Source organism: Rhineura floridana, chromosome 5, assembly GCF_030035675.1.
Source record: "Rhineura floridana isolate rRhiFlo1 chromosome 5, rRhiFlo1.hap2, whole genome shotgun sequence".
In the NCBI taxonomy this organism is placed as follows: Eukaryota; Metazoa; Chordata; class Lepidosauria; order Squamata; family Rhineuridae; genus Rhineura; species Rhineura floridana.
The window spans coordinates 124,060,929-124,088,250 of NC_084484.1; positions in this window are offsets into that span (position 1 = coordinate 124,060,929).

Below are 27,322 nucleotides of genomic sequence, written 5' to 3' on the forward strand. Positions count from 1 at the left end.
TGCACTGGCTGCTCCCCCACCTAGGAAGGATTTTAGGTAATTAAACTTGTCTATTTTTGTCAGCCTGGTGTTCTTGTAAATGGAGGTTTCATATTGGCTCCAAAATCCCTACCAGCAGCTAATATCTCCATAAAATCTTTCAGACATAAGTTTGGTGAGCTTGACCATCAGTGGCTGTGGATCTGCCCTTGTTGCTGAAGAGGTACTCTTTGCATCTTCAGTGTTAATTGCTCACACTGCATGAGTTTTCCCAGCTATAATGCAGTCTTTATAGCCCTGTGCTGTTTCCACCTCTTTGCTCCCACACAAAGAAGACTCGTGACACAAGACTGGAATAATGTTGTATTTATTAAAATATAACATCCTAAATCCAATGCAATACAGCCAATTATTCAAATCTATATCTTTTCGGGCAGGTGAGGCTAAACCTAACAACGAGGGATTACACCCTCACCTTCTTAAGGCATCACTTCTCATCATCACGTGACTCCATAGTCAAGGACATGGGTGAAATCCTCCCTCCTTGCTCTTGGAGCCAGCTGTGTGGTTCCAACCTCCACACCATGGCCCCGCCGTACAGGCATTCACCATGATGCGCAAGCAGGTCCCACAAGGACACAACCAAGATCGCCAGCAGACACCAAGCCCTGATGGTTCCCTGGGGAGTGTCCCTATTTCATGATGCCTTAACCGCCTAAATTTAACCCCCATATACCTCACCTGCCCGAATTCTATGCCACAAGAGGGGATTAGCTTAAGCTTGGCCCCCTCCACCCAATGAGGATAGCAAACCCTTTAATCCCCCCATAAGATCCTCCAAAAACAGGTCACCTCCTTTCTCCAAAAGATGAACTCTGTCCTCACGAAACAGATGTGGGGCATGGAACTTGATCCTATCATGAGGAATAACTGCCCCACCAAGGGACAAAACTAAATCCCTAACCTTTCTATTAACCCTTTTCCTAGTTCTATCTATCTTATTGGGGTACACAGCACCCCTCCAAACCCTTCTAACAATCATTTCGGACCATACAATTATAAGATTGGGATATGAGCAGATAAGCCACGTGAGATCATGCATAACTTTAAGCAGCAAATCCAACCCAGGACGCTGCACCAAATCATTTTCGCCCAAATGAATCAACAATATATGTGGCCTATCATCCAAGGACATGATGCGGCACACAGAAGGCAGCAACGCATCCCATAACATGCCCCTTCGGGCTTCCCATTGAACCGTCGCTGTGGCTGAAAGCTGCAGCTGTCTTCCAGGAACTGACGAGGATGCCCTCCGATGAGCCCAAAACAAAATTGAGTGGTCACACAAGACGATCCTCACTGGAATCGGAATGTTTGCCAAACCTATAAGAAACAAAAACACATTTCTCGATTAAAACCTAACGTAAGACTTAAATGCATCGGAACGCCACCTGCAGATCGTCTGTATATCGCTTATACACATGCCCACGAGGACCGCGGCTGTAGCCTCACCAATCCGGAAAGAATGCAGCCCATAGACTCTTGCATCGCAACCACTGACCAACAAGGCCCGCCGAACAACGGCCCACAATTGAAATTGAGTCAGGGCAATTCCATCTTCGTGCATGAACAAATAACACTGGCCCGCTGGCCGAATGGATAAGAATTGACGCATTGCAGACACAGGGCACAATACTGGGACCTGGCAACTTCGTAAAAGCACAATACTGCCATGGCCCTTTTGATCGGTCTTAGAGACCTGCAGGGAAAAACCTCACTACATTAGCACCTAATGTGCATTCGCCAAAGCATAAGGCTCAATAAGTCACATCGCGCTTAGAAGGGGACAATACTTCGCTAGGGCGAAAAGCACCGTAAAACATCGTCAGAGTTACTGCGGCAAACAGGTGCGACTCATACTGAGATGAGCATGAAGAATCAAATAATGCCAGGATCTGGAGGAGAACATCGGGCGTGATTGGCCTCCTCCAGTCAGTGGGCCTGGGAGCAGAACGCGACCAACCCTCAAGGACCGTTCTGACCCTAAAATCTACAGGATGATCCGGCAGCCCCTGTGCCTTAGATATAAAGGCCAGCGCCGAGAGGTGGCCGGCGATAGTCGAAACAGAATTATTGTGCCCTTTTAAATCTATCATAAACTGCAATAAATGATCCACAAGAATAGGCAACTCCAAAGGCAGCTCCGTGCCAATGCGGAAACGCTGGAACTTCGCAAATGAACGCTCATACGCATTTTGAGTACTGGGAGCAAGAGCAGCAGCAATAGCAACCCCAACTTCTAGTTGCCAAGGTTCCACAGGAAAGGTGGAATTGTTGCTGGATCCAGAGCAGCTCCAGGTGCAAGCTCCCGAAAGCGTGCCATCTGAAAGCGTGAAAGTGCATCAGCAACGGTATTCTGTAAACCAGGAATATGTCTGGCCAGGAATAAAATATTAAAGCGCAAGCATTGCAACACAAAAGCACGCACCAAGCGCATAACACGCGGAGACTTAGAAGTTTGGGCATTAATGATGCTAACTGTGGAGAAATTATCGCACCAGAAGCGCACTGTGCGATTTTTAAATACCATTGGCCAGATATGAACCGCTACCACAATTGGAAAAAATTCCAAAAATGTCAAATCTGAAGTAATGCTGGTAGTCTGCCAACTGTCAGGCCATCGCTCAGCGCACCACTGTGATCTAAAAATTACTCCGAAGCCAATGCCACCGGCAGCATCGGAATGCACCTGTAATTCCGCTTCTAATAGCAATTCCTCCCGCCAAAAGGAAAGGCCATTGAAATCCGACAGGAATTCAAGCCACATGTGCAAATCCTCCCGCATCCCTAATGTAATCCTTATGAAATGGAAGCGAGAGCGAACCCCTTTCATGGCGTCACATAAACGCCTGAGGAAGCACAACCAGGGGAAATGACTTTTGAAGCAAAGACTAAATGGCCCACAAGCTCTTGTAACTGGGCCAATGTGATCTTTCTCAACTCTAGTACTGAATGGAGCAGTTGACGCAGGAGCACCAACTTCTCCAGCGGTAAACGTGAAGACTGAGCCACAGTATCTAACTGGATCCCTAAGAAAGTAAGGGAAGTAGTGGGGCCCTCGGACTTTTCTGGAGCTAAAGGAACTCCCAATTCCTCAGTTAATATGGCAAAGGATTGCATCAGATGGAGGCAATGAGAAGACCCAGCCGGCCCAAGAAATAAAAAATCATCAAGATAATGAGCAGAGAAGGAGGAGGATGCTTTCCTCCTCAATGCCCATTCCAGAAATGTGCTAAATGCTTCAAAAGCAGCACATGACACTGAACAACCCATTGGCACAGCTCTGTCTATGTAAAACTGACCTTGAAATTTGAAAACAAGCAAATCAACATCATCAGGGTGCACTGGCAAAAGGCGAAAAGCAGATTTTATATCACACTTTGCCATTAAAGCACCTCTTCCTGCTTTCCTAACCACTCTCACTGCTTCATCAAATGAAGTATATCTGACTGAGGCATATAATGGGGAAATGCCATCATTGACCGATGCTCCTTTCGGGAATGACAAATTATGAATAAGGCGATATTCCCCAGCCTGTTTCTTAGGAATAATACCTAAAGGGGAAATCCTCAAATTTTTCAAAGGTGGAAAGCTAAAAGGGCCCGAGATACGATCAGCAAGTATCTCCTTATTAAGCTTGCCCAACACTACAGGCGCTAACTTACTAAGAGAGGGCTGATTGACTAACGATGTAGCAATCCTTGGACCCTCAAAAGGGATACAAAAACCATTCGTAAAACCCTGAAGTATAAAACTAGCAGCCTGCCTATTAGGATAATGCTCCAACAGCTTTGCCAAAGGAGCCAGCTTGATCGGGCTACTGGCTTTGCGACGTACCGCCACTGTTGCCAGACCCTCGTTTAGGCTGTTGATGCTCCCCTGTACCCTGGCGAGGCGTACGTGCCTTCTGGCAAGCGGAACTAGCGTGGTTGCCTCCACACAGTGCACAGACATGTCTGAATCTACAGGGACGTCTAGAGCAGCGGCCGCTGCTATTAAATATCCAACAGACTTGCTGGGATTGAACCCAATGCCCGCCCTGGCTGTAGTCAGAGATGGAAGTCTGCATACGTGCCAATAAAAGCCCACTGTCGGCTCTATCACCTATAGTGGGCCTCGCGGAGGTCATGGATTGCAGCCACAGCCCCGCATGTTCAATGTCCCAACGAAGGGTGGGATCCAATGCTGCTCTTTGCCTAAAATTCACATCATACCTAAGCCAAGCGGTTCCAGAGAATTCTCGGAAGGCACGATGCACAATATCCTGGTATTTTATCATGAACAATGCCCTAGACGGATAAGCCTGTGTCATAACTCCCATATAAATCGTATAGGCATTCAACCAATTAGGCCACACACGTTCGACCTTCCTTTTTATCGCTGCCTCCTGCTCTTTAACTTCCTGACCATCCTTAAACTTATCCTCGTGTTCACGAAACAGGAGAGTAAACAGATCGATATACTCTCCTCTCCAATTTTTTTCTTTTGTTCCTAACAATAAATGATCACCCAACGGAAGGGAGGTATCGCCATGAGGATAAACCCCTTGTGGAAGAGGCAAATAAGCAGGCGATCGGGGAGAGGAAGTCAAAGGCGACTGCCAAGGACTCACGGCAGCCGCCGGCCAAGGAAGCTGTGGGTGCTGGGGTACTAACACCCCTCCCATGAACACTACGGGTTGCGTAGCCTCTCCTAAAGTAGAACCAGCTGGATTTGTATCCCTGCTAAGGGAATTGGGATCCTGTGCCTGTGTATTAGGAGCATGTGAGTGCATACTTTGCTCACCTGTATACACAGCAGCAGAGGCAACCACGGGCGGTGCTGCCAACCCCGAAACCCTAGGAGTAAACCCAGCAGCATCATGCGGGACTGGCAGCTGAGCATGCATAGGCGCAGCAACAGTCGGGACTGAAGGCGTGACAGAGGAAACCGAGGCTGGAACAGTTGGTAAACTGGCTGGAGTTGTATGAAGTGCTGGCTCCTCGCTTGGTGCTGCAGCTTCAAGAACCACGATCCTAGAAACTAAATCAGCAAGAGTACGATTTTTAGGCATTCTGGAAGCCAACCGTGCAGATTTCTTACCTGCAGGAGCAGAACTTGTGCCAGCATCAGCATCCAGCAGCTGCCTGCCGTTCCTTTTCCAGCGCCTCCACCCTAGCCACCAAGGCACGTATGGTCCCCAAATCCTCCTCTTCATCAGAAGACAGGTTCTGTTGTGGTGGAGGGCGCTTTGTAGTTTGCTTCACAACCCGCACCCCTTTTTTCTGCTGAGCCTTCCTGGGTGGCATATTTGTAAAACCAATCAACAACAATTAAGCAACAACCGAATTGCAATCTCAACCAATTAACAATTTTACAATTTCAATAATAACGCACGCAAACTGCTAAATACACTACAGCCAATAAAATTAACTAATCTACTTCTTTTTTATTTTTATTTTTAAATTATGATTTATTATTCGTTTATATACTTTTGTATGCACTGGGGGGGGAGGATGAAAATTTACGGGAAGTGGGAGGGGGGGTTGTATACCTTAACTCTAATGAACTGAACAAATAGCAAACTCTTAAATTAATTTTTAAAACTAATGCAATAGCTGAATAATTAACTTGACACAATAATTATCTATTTAAACCTTTGCTGTAAAATAATTAGGTAACTGCTAAAATAACAGACAGGATCAACAAACTAACGAGAATCACGCTACAGAATTACGGGGGGGGTTATATCACAACGTTAATGAAAGCAAAGGCAGAATTAAATTAAATACTCGCAAACTAAAGCCGGAACAAAGAACCAACCAACTTGAACCCTCTAAACTGAAACTTATAAGGCAATAACGCAAAAGGGAACTGAACCAGGAAATAAGGAAGCCGGCGTGCCGACCCGCCAGCGCGGGGCGCGTAGACGGATGCCCGCCGCCCAGCTGATCATCGGAGCTCAGATAGGAGTAACGAAGGGGCTCAAGAAGGGAAACAAAAGGCAAACGAAGCAACAGTGATGAAAACACTCAGAACAAACGCCCAAGCCGCCAACGGAGCAACGGAGAACGAGGACGAAACGCAGCTGCCGCAAGCGCGGGAAAGACGGAGCAGCCTTATATCTGCTGCTCTGCGCCCTTCCAATTGGACGAGTGGTCTCACATGGCACCTACCGCTTGATTCGAGAATGTTCCCAAGTCTTCCCTGTAAATCTGGTGGAAGCAAATACGCCCCTAATCAGGAACGCCATTCTCTAATTCATCTAGATCAGTTATCCCAGCTTCTATATCTTAGTCAAGCTCATTTAGAATCTCTTCCTTTGCTGTAGAGGAAAGAAAGAGGAAAAGGGAGAGAGAGAAAAAGTGGCAAAACCTAGTTGCTTTCACTTCTCATAATACTCAATAGGAGCTAAATAAAAAGATATCCCTTTAGGCCACTCCCTGTGTTACACCCAAACCATTCCCCTTAAAGAGACAACACACAATTTCAACACAGCATGGCACATATAGGTCTGTTCTTCAACACCTCTCCATCACTGCTTGCAACTTCCACCTTAGGTGACCGCCTCACTCTGCCTAATGGTAGGGCTGGCCCTGTATGAAGCAAATGCTTCAGAAGTATATTTGCCACAAGACACCACCCTCCCTATGCCTGACACTTGCTCAAAGTACTCAGCAAAATGTTAAGAAATACTTCCATCCATAAGAAATAGAGTTTTAAGGTTAACAGCAAAGTAGCTCTCCATCTTGGACACTTTGGCTCCTCTCACTGAAGCCTAATAATACAAGGGCAAAAGAAACCCAAATCATTTTGATCAACTACCTACTTTTCTCTGGGTAACCTTCAAGCTTTAAACCTGAGATTAAATTTCCCATCTGCACATGTCCTCTCTGTCATTCATGTTGTATTTTCTTTAAAGCAGAACTAGAATTGTCAGTCCCTACCTATCAGATATTAAGATTATATATAGACTGGTTTATTTATTAAAATTTACTGGCTTAATATGGTTTAGTTATTGTGAATGTTAATTTATGTGAGAGCAGACAGAGTGCTGGCTAGACACATTACAGCTATAAAAAGAAGTAAACTAATTAGAGCAATTTCACCCTTCACCCAAAGTTCTTTGCCATTTTCATCTCTAGATAGATACAAACCTAATCTAATTGTTTTGTTTTTAATTTATTTAGTATGATATCTCCAGCCAGAGACACACTCACTCTGGCTCTTGCTCTCTTTCTGGCGCATTTTGGGTCCTGTCAACCCATGGGTGTTTTCCCTGATATAACATTCGACACTCTCATGAGTATCTTGCAATGGTTCAATTCCAGCTGGACCTTCAAACAAAAAACAGTAATCAGGAAATTGAAAGTCTTAAAACTTGAGTCAATTTTAGGTGATGATTGTCTTGACTGTATGTCACAGATTGGAAACCTCAATGGCTAAAGCTGTGCAAGTAAGCTGATTCCTCATTGTTGCAAGAATGAGTTCACTTGTGCAGTTTAAAGGTGAGCTTCAAAAAAGAAATGAAAATATTAGGATCTTAGACACACATTAATTCCTGGACTGTTCTACTGAAAAGGAACTAATGTGGTACCTAATAATTGTAATTACCTTTTACATGTGTCTCAAGGCAATCAATCAATCAATCAATCTTTATTGATACGGTCATAGACCAAAAGACATTTATAAATAAAACTACATACATTTATAATAAAAGGTTACAAAGTTGCAGTCATGTTAAAACAGTAAAACAATAAAACAACAAGGAAAACAGTTACAGTTGGGTGGCGGAAGCTTCTGAAAGGATAGATGCCTTCCGAATTGATTGAGCCGCAAAAATAAATTTAGCAACTGACAAGATAGTATCCTTATTAGCTGCTGACAAAAGATGTAAAAGTAAACAGTTAAGCGGTTTGTAGGGGTATTTATTTATGATGGGGGTTATGAATTTGGAGCGAATATCGTCATATAGGGCGCACTCAAAGATGACATGAGAGAGAGTTTCTATGGCGCTGACACCACAAAGGCATAATCGGTTTGCATACGGGATACGTTTAAATCTCCCTTCAAGTAAGGCAGAGATAAGACAGTTAAATCTAGCCTTTGTAAAGGCTAGACGATATTTGGGGATCGTAAGAGTTTCCAGATAAGGGGCACTGAGCATAGGCACAAAGCTCAGACCAAAGTGAATAGGAGAGCAGGTCGAGGTGGCTGCAGTTATGGAGCGTTGGAAGTCCATATCGTTGATACGAGTCCGGATAGAATGTTTAACTGTCTCTGGAGCGAGGGACATCAGATGTTCAATTGAGAGGCCAATACTTGCAAGGTAATTTGTAAACGTACGGGCCCATTTCGGGGTAAAAGTCTTCCCAGAGTAAAGGGAGATAGCCAGTATGTCTCAAGGCAATTTACAAACATACCACAAAAAAGTTAAAATAGTTATTAAAAAAGTTTTTAAAACCCTGAAGATAGGTTTTAAAACAATACAAAATGAATACCTAAGGCAGAGACCTTTCCTTCCAGTTCAAAAAGCTACAGAAGGCCATAGCTCAGTGTTTAAGGTTGTGTCCAGTTTTCACCCAGAGATTCTGGGTTTTTTGGTACCCTCGCCGGGTCTCCGGGTGAGTCACCCCAATGCCCAGACTCATTAAAAAAAAAGTTCCTAGCTGGTCTGGTTCAATAGATATGCATCAAATTGTCAGGCCCCCCTCGCAACTTCTGTGAAATTAGTTAGTAGCTGGCTCCTCTAATCCCCACCCTTTCAGGTTTTTAGTCAGTGATTAACAAGGGATTTCTTGATCTCCAGGCAATAGCTAGAACCCATTGCAAGTCCTTCAAATAGCTGCCTTTTCCTGCTTATCTGCACATCATGAGTTATGTAACTTTTTAGCTTTCAGCAGCAGCAACAGTGTCTCTCTCTATATGTGCATACTGCACGATAACCGACCAGGAGATCTAGAACATAAGACCACAGCAGGATCTTGGTAGGCATACACAGTAAACAATTTCAGTTATGAATATAATAAAAGTGAACATGCAGGGTTTTTTAATTACTTGCAAAAAAGAGCATATTATACATTTTCTTTCAAATAATTTGTAATAGAATTTTTAAAAGTGTACATGCAGATTATGATGCCATTACAATGTGGTATACTTTTCTAATTATAAGGAGTCAAACAAGTTTAAAATTTCCTGACCAATTGAAGACGGCAGTTTATTTGTCTAATTCACAACCTGTTTTGAAAACCTTCCCAGTATGAAGCTTTAATCCTATACTCATTTTTCTGAGAGTAAAACTGCAATGCTAATCCAACATACCTGGGAGTAAAACCCATTGAATTCAATTGGACTTACTTTTGAGTAGACATGCTTAGGATGGTGCTGTAAATTAATGGGACTTTTGAGTGAACATAGCAAAGGGCTATGTTGTAAATCTCTCTCTCCCACTTATCCTATTTTTAAGCAATTAGGCAGGGTTTATTTAGGTATCACTGCTTTTATTTTGTAGGAAACTAATACTGATTTTTTTAAAAAAATGTTCTGCAATGATCAACTGGCTTTCACAATAAACTATTATATGGGGTGTGTGTATTTTTACATCTCCAGTGTGTGTCTATATGGAGTCTTTCCAACAATCTTGTAAGGTAGGGTTGCCAATTGGAAACCAAGGCAGCTCACAAGAAAAAATAAATCAATTTAAAATCCAATAATCATTAAAAAAAACCAAGCATAAAACAGTTGCAAAACAGCTTAAAGTGGCATGAGTCTGAATTTTGGATTGGGTGAGTGAAGTTCCTTATCACTTGAGGTTGCAGTCCTGTCCACACTTCCCTGTTTGAGTAAGCCCCACTGAATACATTGGGACTTGCTTCTGAGTAAACAAATATATTAACAGGTTGTGTAAATAATAAACATTTTTGACAGTCATACTTATATAAATATTTATTCATACTATCTGATTTCACGCTATGGCTGTGCATTATTATTTCCTCTACATTTTAAGTTTGCCCTTCTTCTTTGGGTTAGTCATGGTCACCCTCTGTTTTTTTCACTTTGAGGGTCACATCACATTAGGCTGAGAGATGGTGAGTAGCCCATGGTCACACAGTAAACTTTGTAGCTGATTTCCATTTTTTAAAAATAATTAAAATGATTTACACGCAGGCAAAGCTTATGAAGTAATGCAGATCCACACAATACATTTAAAGCACATCCAACTTGTATTTAAAGTTCATGGCTTCCCTCAAATAATCTTAGGAAGTGTAGTTCCCACCACCCTTAACAAAGTACAGTTCCCATGATTCTGTGGTAGGATTTATGTGCTTCAAATATGTGCTCAATGTGTTTTAAATGCATGGTGTGGATCTGCCCTAAGTATGCTGTACATCCATTAGTGAATTGAAAAGAACAATTATAAAAGGAGCTTTGTTAAAACAGGAGAAGGGCTGTAGCTCAGTGGTAGGGCACATGCTTTGGATGCAAAGGTCCAAAATTCAATCTTTAGAAAAGACTACAGCCTGGAATCCTGGAGAGCCAATGCTAGTCCAGGTCATCAGTACTGAGCTAGAATGGCTTAAGTTGGTACAAGGCAGATTCCTTTGTTCCTAAAAGAGGAAAGAGGCCTAAAGGCCACAGTGACTCCAAAATTTATTTATGTATTTTATTTACATTTATATACCACTTTATTGTAAAAAAAAACCTCAACACAATTTACAGAAGGAATTAAAATAATAAAATTATTTGCAAAAACAGTTAAAGATCAGTATTTAAAAACATTCAAAATAATAAAACCAATAACAAGTTATAAACAGATAAAAAACATAACACCTTCTACATGCCTGGGTAGGATTGCCTAAACAAAAATGTTTTTAGCGGGTGCTGTAAAGAGTTCAATGTCAATAGGCAGGGAGTTCCAAAACTTAGGTGCTGTCACACTAAAGGATCTATTTCTTACAAGAGCAGAACAAGTAGTATGTGGCACCCATAACATGGAAAGCACAGCTTGAACTTGGCCTGTTAGCAAATTGGCCACCAGTGCACATTTCAGAGCAGAGGTATTATGTGCTGCCAGCGTCTTACTCATGTCAGCATTGGTGCCACAGCATCCTGCACTAACTGCAGCCCTCAGGTCAGGTTGTGCTGCATGGGGATTTCTATGAAGAAACCAAAGATGTTTTTAGGGTAGCTTAGCACAGCTCCTGTCACTACTATGTCTATTATACAGCCACGAGAGTGGCTGTATACTATAGCCAGCGTGGATTTTTCACATTCCGCAGTGTTAAATTGAAAATACCCCCATGCCATTCTGATGCTTCCCATAAGTTCATTTCAAAACAAAACCTTACAAAACTTATAGTTCTGAACTCAGAAACGCTTGCTTAACAACCCTCTCAATTTTCATGTCGATACACAAAACAGTCAGAGAGAATCGAGAGTTCAAAGTCTAAAAAGAGAGAAAAAAAACCTCAGAGCCCTTTTGGACTTTTTTCTCTGAAAGTTCTCATAATCTGTTGAAATTCATTAAAAATCAGCCATGTTCACAGAGTACCTGTAATCCTAATACTGACCTTGCCCCATACTCTGACCTTCATCTTCTGTGATGTAATATCTCTTTAAGATCTTGGAATTGTCAGTTAAGTGCGGTTAGAGTGGAGTCAGTTGGAAAGGGTTGGGCATAGCATGTGAATGGAAAAAGACTGTCCTCTGTGGAATAGTAATTAAAAAGTATACAATTCTTATGTCAAAGAATCGAGATGTTTTTATTATAAAAATAAAACACATTATATGGTGTCAGAAGTTAAAAATAAGGAAAAAAATGGACTCATTTCGACCTCCACCTCCTCTAGTGCTGCGAGGTAATCTGGCTGAGACATGGAAACGATGGGAACAAGCTTTTATTTTATATCTTTCTGTGGCTGGAGTTGATAATGTTGCTAAGAGCCGACAAATTGCTATTTTGTTACATTGTATTGGAGAGGAAGCGTTGGCAGTTTACAATACGTTTGATTTGTCGGAAGAGGGGCCACAAGACATAGAAGAAGTACTTGAACAATTTAGGAGATATTGTACTCCTCGAAAGAATGTGATATTTGAACGTTATGCTTTCTGGAATCACTCTCAGAGATATCAAGAAACCAGTGAACAGTTTGTGACTGAGCTTAAACTTAAGGCTAGTAGTTGTGAATTTGGTTCAACAGTTAATGATATGATACGAGATAAGATTGTGTTCAGTGTCAAAGATGAAAAGTTGAAGAAGAGATTGCTTGCGGAGCCCGAGCTTACTTTGGAGAAAGCGATTGAAGTATGTCGTTTAGAGGAAATAACAAGAGTTCAACTGCAGGCTATGTCAACGTCCTCAAAAGAAAGTCAAGAGTTGCATACAGTATCTGTGATTGATAAAACCCATGAAAGAGTTCCAGTACAAGCTGTTAGATCTGATAAGTTCAAAGATAAATATGAGCAAATTAAATATAATAAGTGCTCCTGTTGTGGTATTGTGCATAAACCTCGAGATTGTCCAGCATTTGGGAAAACTTGTTATAAATGTCAAATGAAGAATCATTTTGCTAGAGTATGCAAAGTAAATGTAGTTGGTGCCAACAAGGGGCAACAGGGTTATTTGATGCATGAGCTGGATTTAAATAGTCTGTTTATAGGAGAATTAACTGAAGCTGGTGAATGGGTGGTATGTTGATATGTTTGTGCAAGGGCTGTCAGTAAGATTTAAACTGGATACAGGAGCTGAGGCAAATGTGTTGCCTCTGCAAATATTTCATGAACTATCAGACTAGAAGGTGTTGTTCAAAACTGATGTTTGTCTTGTGTCCTATGGTGGAACTCGTATAAAGCCTGTGGGAGCTATTGTTCTTGATTGCCATACTTCAAAAGGAGCCACTGAGGCCACATGAAATCCCTGAGTTACCATGGCAGAAAGTGGGTGTGGATATTTTTGAGTATAATTCTTCTTCTTTTCTTCTTGTAGTGGATTATTTTTCAAAGTATCCAGAAGTGTTAAATTTATCCGACAAAACGGCTAGTACTGTGATTGTTAAACTAAAAAATATTTTTGCTCGTCATGGAATGCCGAGCATAGTTGTGAGTGATTATGATCGTACAGCAAAGCCACTAAGTGATTTATATAAAGGTGATTCAGTATTTATTCAGTCTAATGAAGGCTGGCTTCCAGCCACAGTCATGGAAAAGTGTGCACAGCCACGTTCATACAAAGTAATAGCATCAAATGGTCAAAAGTATCGTCGGAATAGGCGCCATTTGAGGTGTCAACAACAATCATCTGACATTAGTGATAAGATAGATGATATAAGACAAGATGAGTCAATGTCTGGTGAACAAATAAATCAATTCTATGATAATGATTCTGTTGTTGTAGGGGATAATGTAACAAATAAAGATGTCAGTGTTTGTTTAGATAGACCTAATGCATATGTAACATCTAGACTATTAGTCCTCCATTGAAATATAAGGATTATGTATGTTAAAAAAAATGTTATTGTATTAATTCATTGTTATGAAACAAAGATGTGATGTATATATTGTTATTTTGTTACATTGCATTAGTTCATTGTTATGAAACGGAGATGTGATGTAATATCTCTTTAAGATCTTGGAATTGTCAGTTAAGTGAGGTTAAAGTGGAGTCAGTTGGAAAGGGTTGGGCATAGCATGTAAATGGAAAAAGACTGTCCTCTGTGGAATAGTAATTAAAAAGTATACAATTCTTATGTCAAAGAATCGAGATGTTTTTATTATAAAAATAAAACACATTATATTCTGCAGTTTACAAGTTGAAAAAATGCCTGGCTGATTTTTTAATTAATTTAAGAAATTTTGGCAGGAAGCCAATGATAAGGGCGGGCATGCTCAGTAAGAACCAACTGTCAGTGTTCTAAAAGCCTCACAGCTACTTGGGCTTGGCTAATCAGGTGGCCACACCCACACCAGAGTTTGATTTCACTTGAGAAAGTCATGGCTTCCCTCAGAGAAACCTGGGAAGTGTAGTTTGTGAAGGGTGCTGAGAGGAGTCTCCTATTCCACTGGAAGAGCTTCAGTGGCCAGACTGGTTTAACAGTCAGCCACTCTGATTGAAGGTCTGTGAGGGAAACAAGGCGTCTCCTAGCAACTCTCAGCACCCTTCACTAACTATACTTCCCAGGATTCTTTGAGAGAATTATTGCCACCACTCACCATATGCTCAGAGGCACATGTTTCCAAATTCTTCCAAGCTACGCAGCAAGTGGATTGGACTGTGAAGGACCAACCTAAGTGGTGTTTGCATTCTGACAAATTTGTAGGGCAGTCCAATATCTCAGAGAGGAGTTCAAGTCTCCTGCTCCCCTGGTGCATTCACTCTAGCTGCCCAATTTCCCTGCTTTTTAACTTTTGATAGAAATATCTGTGGGCTATAGGTACGTTCTTAAACCGCAAGGTTTTTTTTGCCTTTTAGTGAATATATATCTGAGCATGCTCACAGTGTTGCCAGCAAGAAACAAAAATCCCACTAGACACTGTGTTTGATAACATTTTTGCATTATTGTGAAATACTGTTATGAGGAATTGCTTAACAAGGTGGATAATAGAATTTAAAAGTACCAGCAACTGTTGGTGGGGGGAAGGGGGGAAACTTCTGTGGAGAGGTCAGCTCTCAAATTTGGCACTTAGTTCTAATGGAAAAAATTGACATTTGAAATATGAGCCAGACGAGCTGAAAGAACAACAAACAATTTTTTGTCATTTGGTCTAAATTTATTTAATATGCTACTGCAAGAGAACATGGTTTTTGTCCTCTGGGAACACATGGCTTTGTGGTCTTCTACTTTATATTGATAACACTGCCATTTTATCTGTCAGTTCGACTGTATCTTTTGGGGGGGCAGGATTTGACAATGTCGTCTTACATTTTATACTTGATTTCTGAAAAATAAGAATACATTTTTTAAAAAAAAGATTCTAGAGGTGGATGATGATGACGATATATGGACATTAGTTTGCATACGCCCTTGTTCTATCCCTCTTCCATAATATGCAATCAGAAAAAATAAACAATCTAATTTAACACTCCTATGTCATATATTGCAATAGCAAAAGGTGGCTATTGCATGAACTTCCTTGTAACTGGATAAAGTTGTTGCAATTAGATTCTAAAATAGGTACTTGAAAGACACATGTGGCGTCCTGGGTCCTGGGCCTACAACCCTCCCTGCTTCTTCCCACCTGAAGCAAGCGTCCCTGAAGACAGCCGTCTCAGTTTTTGCCAGTTACCTACTGTACCACAAGCCTCAGCAATCCCACTTCCTCCCTGGAAGTGGCAATAGGTTAAATATGATTTATATCTGTGGGTTTATTTTCTATAATTATTAGGTTTAGACCCTTGTTTGGTAGCAAAGTAATGGCCAAGCACGCACTTGGATTTTTTAAATAAATAAATAAATATTATGTTTACCGAATCAGTAAAAGATGTTATATACAATATTGTTCTAAATCTACCTGCCTACCCACCCACACTAAAACCAACCCACAATAAGACCCAAACCCTACTCATTAGTTGTTATCAGATCAAGCCCTATCCAAACCCTATCTACCTCATAAACATATCACTGTCTCCCTAATAACTAAAACTTTGCCCCTCCGTTGCAAACACTCCAGCCAATCACACTATTAAGCCTATCATACCTAAACATGAGTTAATAGAAATAAATGCGATTTCATCACAACACATATATAAATACAAGCGCACTTGCATCTGTTTTAAAATGAAGACCTTACTAGTGGTCAAGAAGTAGATTAAATATTGCCAAATCATCTTCTGCATTTTGAGAAGAAGGAACAACAGCAGAAGCAGAAGCAGCAAAAGATATGGCACTGTCAGACATGTACACCTCACTTAATTCTATTTTCTTAAGTGCATCTGCAGGAAGTTCATAGTTATGGCAACATTGTTTCTTCCTGCAAAGTCCTGCACGGATTCCCAAAATGCAGTTCACCAATTCCATCTCTGTATGGTTTCTGGTTTTGTTTTTAACCAGATTGAGCTGACTGAAGATTCTCTCAAGCACTGCATTTGACCAAGGAAGTACCAATTGTTGGTGTTTGCGGATGTTTGCGTGATCAGTGCAGCTTACACTTGAGATTGAGACGGTCAAGAAACTCCAGAGGCAAGAGATAGTTTTAAGAGTCCTTTACTTGGACATTAAGGCATGCACGCAAGAAACACACAGTAACAGAACTCCACAGAAAGCTGCTTCTTCTCCTTGAGCAAAAACCCTCACAGAAATAAAACCCCCACAGAAGGCTGGCAAAAGCTTCTCCAGCCTTTATCTGACCGGTTGCCTTGGTAGCAGCAGTTGTTGGCCTTGAGGCCGTGCCAGGCCTCTGCCAAGGCTCTCCAAGGACCTTCAAGAAACTTAACTCATGCTCCAGGCTTTCAGGCTTGATGGAAAATAACCAGAGGTAGTATTGCCTATGGGTCAACACCAACAGGGAAAATGTGAAGTTTGCTATCTCTTGGAAGGGTTTTGTACCACTGGCATCATTGTGTTTTAACATCTCACACCAGAAACTCACAGTGTTGTTAGTATGCTGCCACTTGACAAGTGTTAGTTTTCAACATTAAAAATCAATGTTGGTAATTTCTTCTGTATCTAAGTTGCTTGCTTCAAGGAGAGATATCAATGGTTCTTTTAAGACCTCAATGGATGTTTTAAGACCCTAAGTGCATTTGAAACTGACAGAAGGGCAATTTTCTGAAGTAGTTTAGTGTTGTTGGGAAGTCTCTGCTGCAGCTATTTTATGAACACACAAATCAACTGCATACACTTGTCTCTAAGAATTTTTTTTTCTTGCTCTTTGGTGAAACTTTTCTTTTCCAGCTTATCTGTTTTTTTCTCAAATGCATGACCTAGGTATGGTTTAGGAGCTAATGATTTTCAAATTTTGTATCTAAAATATTGTTACCCAATGACTAACTGGGAAGAACAATTTTCCTCATTAGAGATTCTATTAGTACTTGGGGGTCTGCTCCTCCTTGCTTCGCACACAACTCTGCCTACTGTCACCAACCCCCTCTTCCCTGTGTCACCAAAGCCTGCCTCCCCCCATGGTTCACTGTAGCTTTCCCTGTTTCCCTCAGGTGTTGCTAGAGCTCCCCCCTTCTCCCCACCACCACAACCCCACAGGGTGGCAGAGCTCCCCTCCCTCTTCTTCCCATCACCCCAGGGGTCACCAGACCTCCTGTCTCCTGGCTGACTTCTCACCCACCTGGTGAAGTGGCACGGGCCCACCACTGCTCTGGGCCTTGATCTGCAGGCACGCCGCCCTTAGCTGCCTCACTTAGAAGCATCACACTACCCAGGTAGCGTGATGCTTATGAAAATATAATATAGGTAAAAAAACAGGTCATTTAGAAATTTGCATGGTCATTTAGAAATTTGCATGGATCTGACTTCCCGGAAGTGAGTGCTCAGCTGGTGATTGTCTCTGAGAGATCTCTGCCTCAGAGGAAGCTTTTTTCAGTTTAAAAGCCAGCCAAGAGGAAACTTTGACTGGCTTAAATGTTCTCCAAGGTATAGGTGAACCAATCAGATTTTCCACAGGACTTCGTTGAGCTGTCGGCTGCTGGAATTGATCAGGAATTCCCTGAGATAAGAAGGCATACCGATCGGCTGAAGATGGAGTCAGGACTTCCAACAAGCTGTACTGAAAAAAAGCGAAGCATTTTTTTTCTTTCTAAAAACGTTCTTAACCAGCGAGCCTCCTTCTGTCTAAATCTTATCATTTGGCTTAAATTACTACAATAAAAGGGATTTGTTTACGAATCAGCAACTGAGAAATCTGGGTGAGTCATACTTTTTCTCTTATAAATATAATTAAGGAAGAAAGAAAATGTAAACAATTTATGTTTTTTTTTACGACAAAAAGCTGGCCTGAATTTGGAGTTTTAAAGATTAAAAACGGATGAGGTAATTATTATTTGATGGAAATATATTTTGGACCATTTTTCTCCTTGGATTATTTCTTTTTGGACGAATCTGCTGTTCGTATATGTTACTAATCGCTTGGTGTTGTGAACCAGAATTGTTTTGCATTCCTGGATGTAGATAAGAACTGTGCTGGCTGGACTATAATAACAGGCCTGGAATATTAACTCTTTTGTTGCTGGAGGAAAAAAAGAAATAGACTGCCTCTAGGTTTTGGAACAGTGGTTAATATCAGAAATTAAAGGCTTCTTTTGAGAATGACAACTAAAAAAGCAGCTAAGGCTCAGGAGCAAAGAGGTTCAATTGATCCACAGGAAGGGGCTATACCCCCAGACATGTTTCAAAAAATAATGGAAGGGATTAGTGATATAAAACAGGAAATGAAAACTGAATTGATAGATATAAAAGACTATATTAAAACACAAGTGGATGAGATTAAAGGGACAATTGGACAAATAAAGTAGGATGCAAAAAATACTAAAGAAAAGGTACAAATCTTGGAGAATAGAACAGATATATTAAATCTGGAATTAGAAAAAAATTTGGACTACATGGCTGTGACTGAAATGAGAAATAAAGAACATTGTTTGAGATTCCGTGCAATCCCTGAGGAAACAGGTGAAGACATCAGAGATAAAATTGTTAATGCTTTAGTAAAATTTCTGGATTTGAATGAAGATCGGATGAAATTTGAAATAGATAAAGTTTATAGAATTAATTCCAGATATGCAACAATGAAAAAAATTCCAAGAGATGTGCTTGTTCACTTTATAAAAAAGACAACCAGAGATATGGTATTACAACAACACTTCAACAATACCTTTAAAAATGATGGTAAGGAAATACTGGTGATGAAAGAAATTCCTATTAGACTTTTACGTAAGAGAAAAGAATATGCTTTCTTTACAGAAAAACTTAAGCAATGCAAAATTCAATTTAGATGGGATGTTCCAGAAGGAGTGATTTTTACATTCAGACAACAGAAATATCGATTGAATACTGTTCAAAAAGCAAGGGATTTCTTGAGAAAAGCTTCAAAAGACATGGAAGAAGATAAACTCAAAGATATGGATATAATTCCTGGGAAACAAAGTCAACAGGAACATGCAGAGGAGGGGAAGGAAGATGATGGATTAAAGGGAGCATCAGGTACATTTTAAAATACACGCTTAAAGATGGATTACAAATATCTAACTTGGAATATAAATGGAGCCAACACGGCGCAGAAGAGAAAGAAAGTGTTTCATTATTTGAAAAAATTAAAATTGGATATAATTTGTTTACAAGAAACTCATATTAAGAAGAAAGATTCCAAATATTTGATTTGTAAAAATTTGGGTGAAGAATTTATTTCGGCTGGATCAAAAAAAAAATGGAGTTGTTCTTTACATTAATTCACAATTGCTTCCTAAATTGATATTACTGGATGATAGTGGTAGATTTGTGGGGGTTGAAATTACTTTACAGGGCATAAAAATTTTGATAGTTGGTATTTATGCCCCCAATGAAGATAAAACAAGGTTTTACACAGGACTTATGGAAAAATTGTCAGAGTTTTCATATGATCATTGGTGTGTCATGGGTGATTGGAATGGGGTAATCTCACCAAAAATTGATAGACTTTCTGAAAAAAATATTAAAGAGACACAGGGTAAATTACCGAAGATTTGCTTTGAACTGATGGAAAATTTAGAATTGGTGGATACCTGGAGATATATAAATGATAACGCAAAGGAATTTACTTATTTTTCAGAAAGACATAAAACATTCTCACTTCCGGGAAGGGTGACTTAGCCTGTGCCTGCTTTTGAGACGGGCTCCTGCCTCAAAAGAAGCTTATTCAGATATATCAGTCAGATTTTTTCTTTTTTTTGACTGATTAAACTTCTCCCGGGTAGGGAGAAACGAAGAGATTAACCTGAAAGCCTATTTTTGTTGGGACGACCAGATCTCATTAATTTATGGGACGAGGTCCAGCCGACGAAGGTGGGACGGATTTTTAACAACAAGCTCTATCTGGAAAAGCGAACGTTCATCTTATCTTCTAAGAGAGAACGCACTAACAGGCAAGCACCCTTCTTTCTATATTTTTCTTTTACTTGACTTAAATTGTTGCTGTTTAAAAGAGATTTGCCAGATTGATCGGTTTTTGACATCTCACTGGGGAGCCATAACTTCTCTCTGCTACTTACTAATTAATAGCTTATCTCTGTTTTTGTTGCAAAAAGCTGTCCTGGATTTGCATTCTAAAGATATACACTGAAGAGGGATTTCTATTCCAGATTTTTATTTTGAAGAATATTATATTGCCTGAGACTACTCTCTTTTTGGTCTATTTTATTTTGACGAATCTGTTTTCTGACGACCGCCATTAATTGTTTCGATCCTGGGAACTGCATTTTGTTTATTTAAACATGGAGAGATAAGGCTGTCTGCTCTGTTTATACTGTGATGTCACCAAGTTTGGAGTATTAACCCAATTGTTGCTGAAATAAGAAGTGGTTTTCCTATATTTTTCTTTTAAAATGGCAATTAAGAAAGTGGCTGAGAAGCTGGAAATAACTATGTTTCAGAAAATAATGGATGAGATTGAGATAACGAAACAAAACCTGCGACAGGGTTGTAAGGAGCTGAAAATTGAATTGAGTAAAATGAAGCAGGAGATTAAAGATATAGGGGTCCCTGTGAGAGAGGTGACCCTGGAAGGGGTCCCTGTGAGAGAGGAGACCCCGGAGATTGGAACAAACGTGGAACAGGAAAAAGATTTGGAGTCTATGGACTTTAGAAACAAAATTTATTGTTTGGAGACACAGGAGATTAAAGACATAGGGGTTCTTGTGAGAGAGGAGACCCTGGAGACTGGAACAGGGGTCCCTGTGAGAGAGGAGACCCTGGAGACTGGAACAGGGGTCCCTGTGAGAGAGGAGATCCCGGAGATTGGAACAAACGTGGAACAGGAACAAGACTTGGAGTCTATGGACTTTAGAAATAAAATCTATTGTTTGGAACTCAATGTTATCTCTGAAGAAATTAATGAAGATTCTAGAGATAAAGTTATCAATGGCATGGATAATCTTCTGGACTGGAATGATGTGATGGAGCCCAATATAGAGAAAATCTATGGAATTAACTGCAGCCATGTGACAATGGAAAAACTTTCAAGAGATGACCCAGTGTATTTTGAAAAAAAGAACAGAGATATGATTTTACAGCAGTATTTCAGCAACCTATTCAGAATGGATGGCAAGAAAATATTTGGGATAGAGGTAATTCCCATCAGACTCTTACTATATGACTATGGCTTTGACAGCAAGATTATTATGGAATACTGATAATGGAAGATTGGATACTGAAATTACTGGACTTAACAAGACTACTGAAGATGGAAGATGGAAAATGGAACTAATAGGGATAATAGAACAATGGCTACTGAAATTACTGAACTTAACAGATTCTGATGTGATGGATTAATTGAAATGTTTATTTTGACTATGGTTATGACAATAAGATTATCATAATTAGTAATGAGATGGATTAATCGATATGCTTATCTGGAAAAAAAATTGATAGATATATTTCTTAAAGAATTGAAACCTCTCTTTGACTTTTTGTGGAAAGAATAAAGTAATGTTTATGAGATTTGATGATTAAGTAAGATAACTACTGGAGGAAAGTGATTTTATAATATGACTTAAGAGACAGGATTGTTATATATTATAGACTTATAACTGATTTGATCTTTGACAAATGGGAAGTCAATATTTTACTCTTTATTTTTTATTTTTGTTTTTTTTTTTCTCTTTTTTTTCTTTTTGTTTAACTATTTTTGATTTTGTTTTTTGTCTTTGAATGTTTTATGATTTTGTCTTGTATGTTTTATGAAAATCTGAATAAAAATTATTGAAAAAAAAAAAAGAAAGACATAAAACATTCTCGAGGATTGATATGATTTGGATGTCTAAAAATCTAGTGAAAGATATTTTTAAAATGGATATATTACCAAAAACTTTTTTGGACCACAATCCTGTGATATTAACTTTAAAAAAAAAAATCTTGGATTTAGATGGAGACTAAATGAATCTTTATTACAGAATGACGAAGTAGTACAAGAATGTAAGAAGAAATTAAAAGAGTTTTTTGAATATAATTTACATAAAGGAACAAATGAAAATATTGTTTGGGATACAAGTAAGGCATTTATGAGGGGATATTTTATTAAATGTAACTCTGAATTAAAAAAAAAGAAACAACAGAAAATGCAATTAATTTTGGAAGAAATAAAACAAAAAGAGGAAGAATTGAAAAAGAATCCAACTAAAGTTTCTATTGTAAATCAAATTAAAATGTTACAGAATCAAGTATCAATGCTGACAGTTAGAGAAATTGAAAGGAAACTAAATTTTGCTAAACAAAGGACTTTTGAATTTGCAAATAAACCAGGGAAATTGTTAGCATATAAATTAAGAAAAGAACGTCAAAAAAATATTATTTTAAAGATACAAGAAGGAGATGAGATGCTGACAGATAATGTAAAAATCAAAAAGATTTTTCATCAATATTATTCATCATTGTACAAGTGTCAGGAAATCCCATCTGAAAAAACAGAAGAGTATATATCTAAACAGAATTTGCCTAAAATTACAGACTTTCAGAGACAAGCTATTAATGGCCCTATCACGTCAACAGAATGATCTGAAGCTATAAACAAAATTAAATCAGGAAAGGCGCCAGGACCAGATGGGTTATCTGCAATGTACTATAAATGTTTGGAGGAAGAACTCTTGCTACCTTTACAGTATACAATGAATTCTATTTTGCAAGAGGGAAAGATACCGGATAGTTGGAAAAATGCTAACATAACATTAATACCTAAAGAGGAGCAAGATTTAACTAAAACAAAAAATTATCGGCCGATATCTCTATTGAATAATGACTATAAAATTTTTACAATGATCTTGGCAGAAAGAATGAAAATAATATTGCAACAATTTATCCAGGAAGATCAATCGGGGTTTTTACCTAAAAGACAATTACGTGACAACGTCAGGAATGTCTTGAATGTGTTGGAATATTTAGAACAACGAAATGATAAACAAGCAGCTTTGATTTTCTTAGATGCTGAGAAAGCATTTGATAATTTGAATTGGAAATTTATGTTTCAGGTTTTGGAGCAAATGGATTTTGGAGACAATTTTATAAAATCGATTAGATCGATTTATACATCTCAGAAGGCTCAGATAATTGTTAATGGAGATTTAACGGATTCATGTGAAATACAAAAGGGTACAAGACAGGGATGTCCATTATCTCCCCTTCTATTTATTCTGGTCTTAGAAGTGCTGCTTAGAGATATAAGGCAAGATAAAAGGATTTCGGGATTAAAGATAAAAAAAGAAGAATATAAACTGAGAGCATTTGCTGATGATTTGATAATTGTATTAGAAAACCGTTTGGAAGGAATTAATGTATTGATGGACAAATTAAAAGAATTTGGACCATTAGCAGGATTTAAGATCAACAATCAAAAAACAAAGATGTTGGTGAAAAATTTAACTTTAAGGGAACAGAAAGAGTTAATGGACAAGACAGATTTTACAATAGAGAAAAAGTTGAAATATTTAGGTATCATTATGACAAATAAAAATTCAAAGTTGTTTCATAATAATTATGAAAAATTATGGACAGAGATTAAGAAAGATCTGCTAAAATGGGATAAACTACAATTGTCATTAATGGGTAGAATATCTGTGATAAAAATGAATGTATTACCGAGAATGATGTTTTTGTTTCAAACAATACCTGTAATATCCTCTGATTTACCTTTTAAACAATGGCAAAAAGATATCTCTAAATTTGTATGGCAAGGAAAAAAACCAAGAGTTAAATTTAAATTACTACAAGACGCCAAAGAAAGAGGAGGACTGGGATTACCAAATCTGAGACTTTATTTTGCTGCCTGCTGTTTAGTCTGGATAAAGGAATGGATTTTATTGAGGAATAAAAGACTATTGGATTTGGAGGGCCATAACCTGAAGTGGGGATGGCATGGATATCTATGGTATGGCAAAGTAAAAGTAAATGTAGACTTTAATAATCATTTTATAAGACGTCCTCTGTTGAAAATATGGAATAGATATAAACCAAGGTTCTATTCGAAAATACCATTATGTGTCTCAAGTCAAGAAGCGTTTTACAGAAGAGAAATGGCTGGAAAAGAGAAATGGTTAACTTATCAAGAACTATTAGAAAATGTACATGGAGAATATATAATGAAAGAGAGAGAACAACTGATAAAGGAAGGATATAGTTCTCAATGGTTTGCCTATTTACAATTGTTAGAAAGATATAAAATGGACAAGAAAATGTATGGGTTTGAAATAAGTAAATCTGATTTTGAAATAGGTTTGTGTACAAATGATGAAAATATAATTGCGAAAATGTATAAACTCTTACTGAAAATGGATATGGAAGAAGAACAAGTAAAAGAGTGTATGGTAAAGTGGGCAAAAAATTTTGGTTATAACATACAAATGGATCAATGGGAAAATATGTGGAAAAAAGGCTTGAGATTTACATTATGCTATAATCTTAAAGAAAATTTCTATAAAATGATGTACCGTTGGTACATGACTCCAGAAAAGTTGTCAAAAATGTATAGTAATGTTTCTAATGTTTGTTGGAAATGTAAACAACAAGAAGGATCATTTTATCATATGTGGTGGCTGTGTAAAAAGGCAAAATCATTTTGGGCACAGATAGGTAGGATGATGCAAAAAATTCTAAAGATAAATATTCAGTCAAAACCAGAATTTTTTTTATTGGGCTTTATGGATAAACAAATAGAAAAGAAATATGGAAGAATAATATTATATATGATTATGGCAGCAAGATTATTATATGCACAAAAGTGGGAAATGGAATCAACACCAACAACGGAAGAATGGCTATTGAAATTAATGGACTTAGTAGAGATGGATAAATTGACATGTCTACTTAGAGAAAAATCGACAGACACATTTCTTAAGGAATGGAAACCTCTCTTAGACTTTTTGTTGAAAGATCAAAATAAAATGATGATATTGGGATTTGACGATTAACTAAGATAGCCTATGGAGAAAAGTGATCCTGTATGTATATATTAAGGGACAGGTTTGATGTATATTATATACTTATAGCTGATCTGCGACAAATCGGAAGTCAACTATTTTATTTTTATTTTTTTGTTGTATTGTTATGTTTTTTGACTTTGTTTTGTTTGTCTTTTGAAAATTTTGAATAAAAATTATTAAAAAAAAGAAATTTGCATGGATCTGCAGTTCTTGACTCAAATGACTTATTTATTGCTTGATGTTCTGAAAGCAGAGTTTGTTTTAAAAAGTAAATATGCCAAATTAGATTCATCAGAGAACATTGCAAACAGCATTTCAGTGTAACATTTTTCAGCAATGGGCTGAAACAAACAATGCAATTGTCCCCTCGGCATTGCATGTTTTGTAAGATTTAGCAATGGGAGAGCAGCAGAGCCAGCACTGCATCTGAAGTCCTGCTCTTGCAGGTCAGGGTGGAAGGAGATCAGGTACCAGCTCCAGGTAGCAGAGAGGCCCAAATCAAGCCCCTTTCTGGGAGCTTGACCAATAAAGGAAAGTGCCTAGAAGCCATTTTGGCAAGTAAGCAGTATATATATGAATAATATAATAAATATATTATGCTCATATCCTGCTTGAAATATTCCCATAGGCATCTGGGTGACCACTGTGAGAACCGAACACTGGACTATATAGGCCTTCTGGTGTGATCTAGCAGGGCTCTTCTTATGTTCTTAAATTCTGGGGACTGGGAAAGCCTGTTGGAAACAGTAGACTATTTTTTTAAACCAGTCTGAACAATGAAAACGACACCATGAAAATTCTATCATAATAAAGAGTTAAAGTATTTTGAGAAATATTTGCAAAAATATTTCCACTGCCTCTCTGTCTTTTATAATGCTTGCTATAATTAGTACATAACAGGCCAATATGCTGAAGGGTTGAGAAGGTGACATCAATTTGTACAAATCTTCAGTTTTCAGAAGTTCACAAAGAACAGGTTTACAGATTGGTAAATCTGGCAATTTTCTATGCATAATGGGATTTGTTTTTATGTGCACACCCACTACTCTGCTTAGGAAGTGATATTTAAATTAAATACATGCAAGTGAGTCTGTGTGAGTGTGTGTGTGTAATATCATGAATTCCTTCTGCCTCCTTTTTAACAGGAAGGATTGAACAGCCTCCTAATTTGCACAGACTGTTAGTGAAAGCTGTGCTTAAGCCACCTATCACCAATCCTGGGTCTCATCCTTGTCACTCCAAACACTGTATCACCTGTGCATACCTCAGGGAGACAGCTACTTTTACAAGTACTAGGACAGGCAGGATCCAATACGTAGGAAAAACCACAACTGACCCAAGCACACGCTTCAGAAACAACAAATCAGCAATCTTAACAAAAAAAAGTGGAGCAACCAGTTGTAAAACATTTCAACACTGAGGATCACAGCTTGTCGGACTTTTCTATAACAGCTATAGAGATGCCAACAGATCCAGCAGCACTGCCTAAAAGGGAGAACTTTTGGATATACTCTCTGGACACATTGGCACCACATGGCCTGAACCTGGAGGACAGTACCAGCATCTGCAAATGAAATCCCTCTGAGCATTCCACCCTCAAAGCTCTATAACTGCCACCTTGGTAACAGCATTTGTATGTTAGCAGTTGATGAAGGCAGAAGCCAAAACGTTTTGGTAATACAATAAAAACCTCTGTTTCGTTAATCACAATTATGTGCACATATTTTTAGGTGATTAATGGAATCCTTATAGGGATCCAGAACAAGCTTGGGTGCGGCATCAAAGGGGACACTGAACATATGTTTTTCCCAAACACCATGGCTTCATGTACATGGGAATCCAGTTTTGAAACAAGGGTTTTTCAACAGCACAGATATCTGTTGGGGAAACCAGAGTGAAAGACTTCTCTATGTTGGTGTGCTGTTTGTAGAATCCCCCCCCCCAAAAAGGGCTACCTGGTGCTAACATTGTTATCATTTCAGCAAATACAGTTTTATTTTCCTAGGCTTTTGACTGTATTTCAGTGCATTTATTTTACACACACACACACACACACACACAGAGAGAGAGAGAGAGAGAGAGAGAGAGAGAGAGAGAGAGAGATGAACACGCTACTTTTGCCTCCTTTCCCCCTATCCTCCATAAGCTGGTGGCAAATATTTACAACATGATTTCCACTATCAGTATCTAATGAAGGTT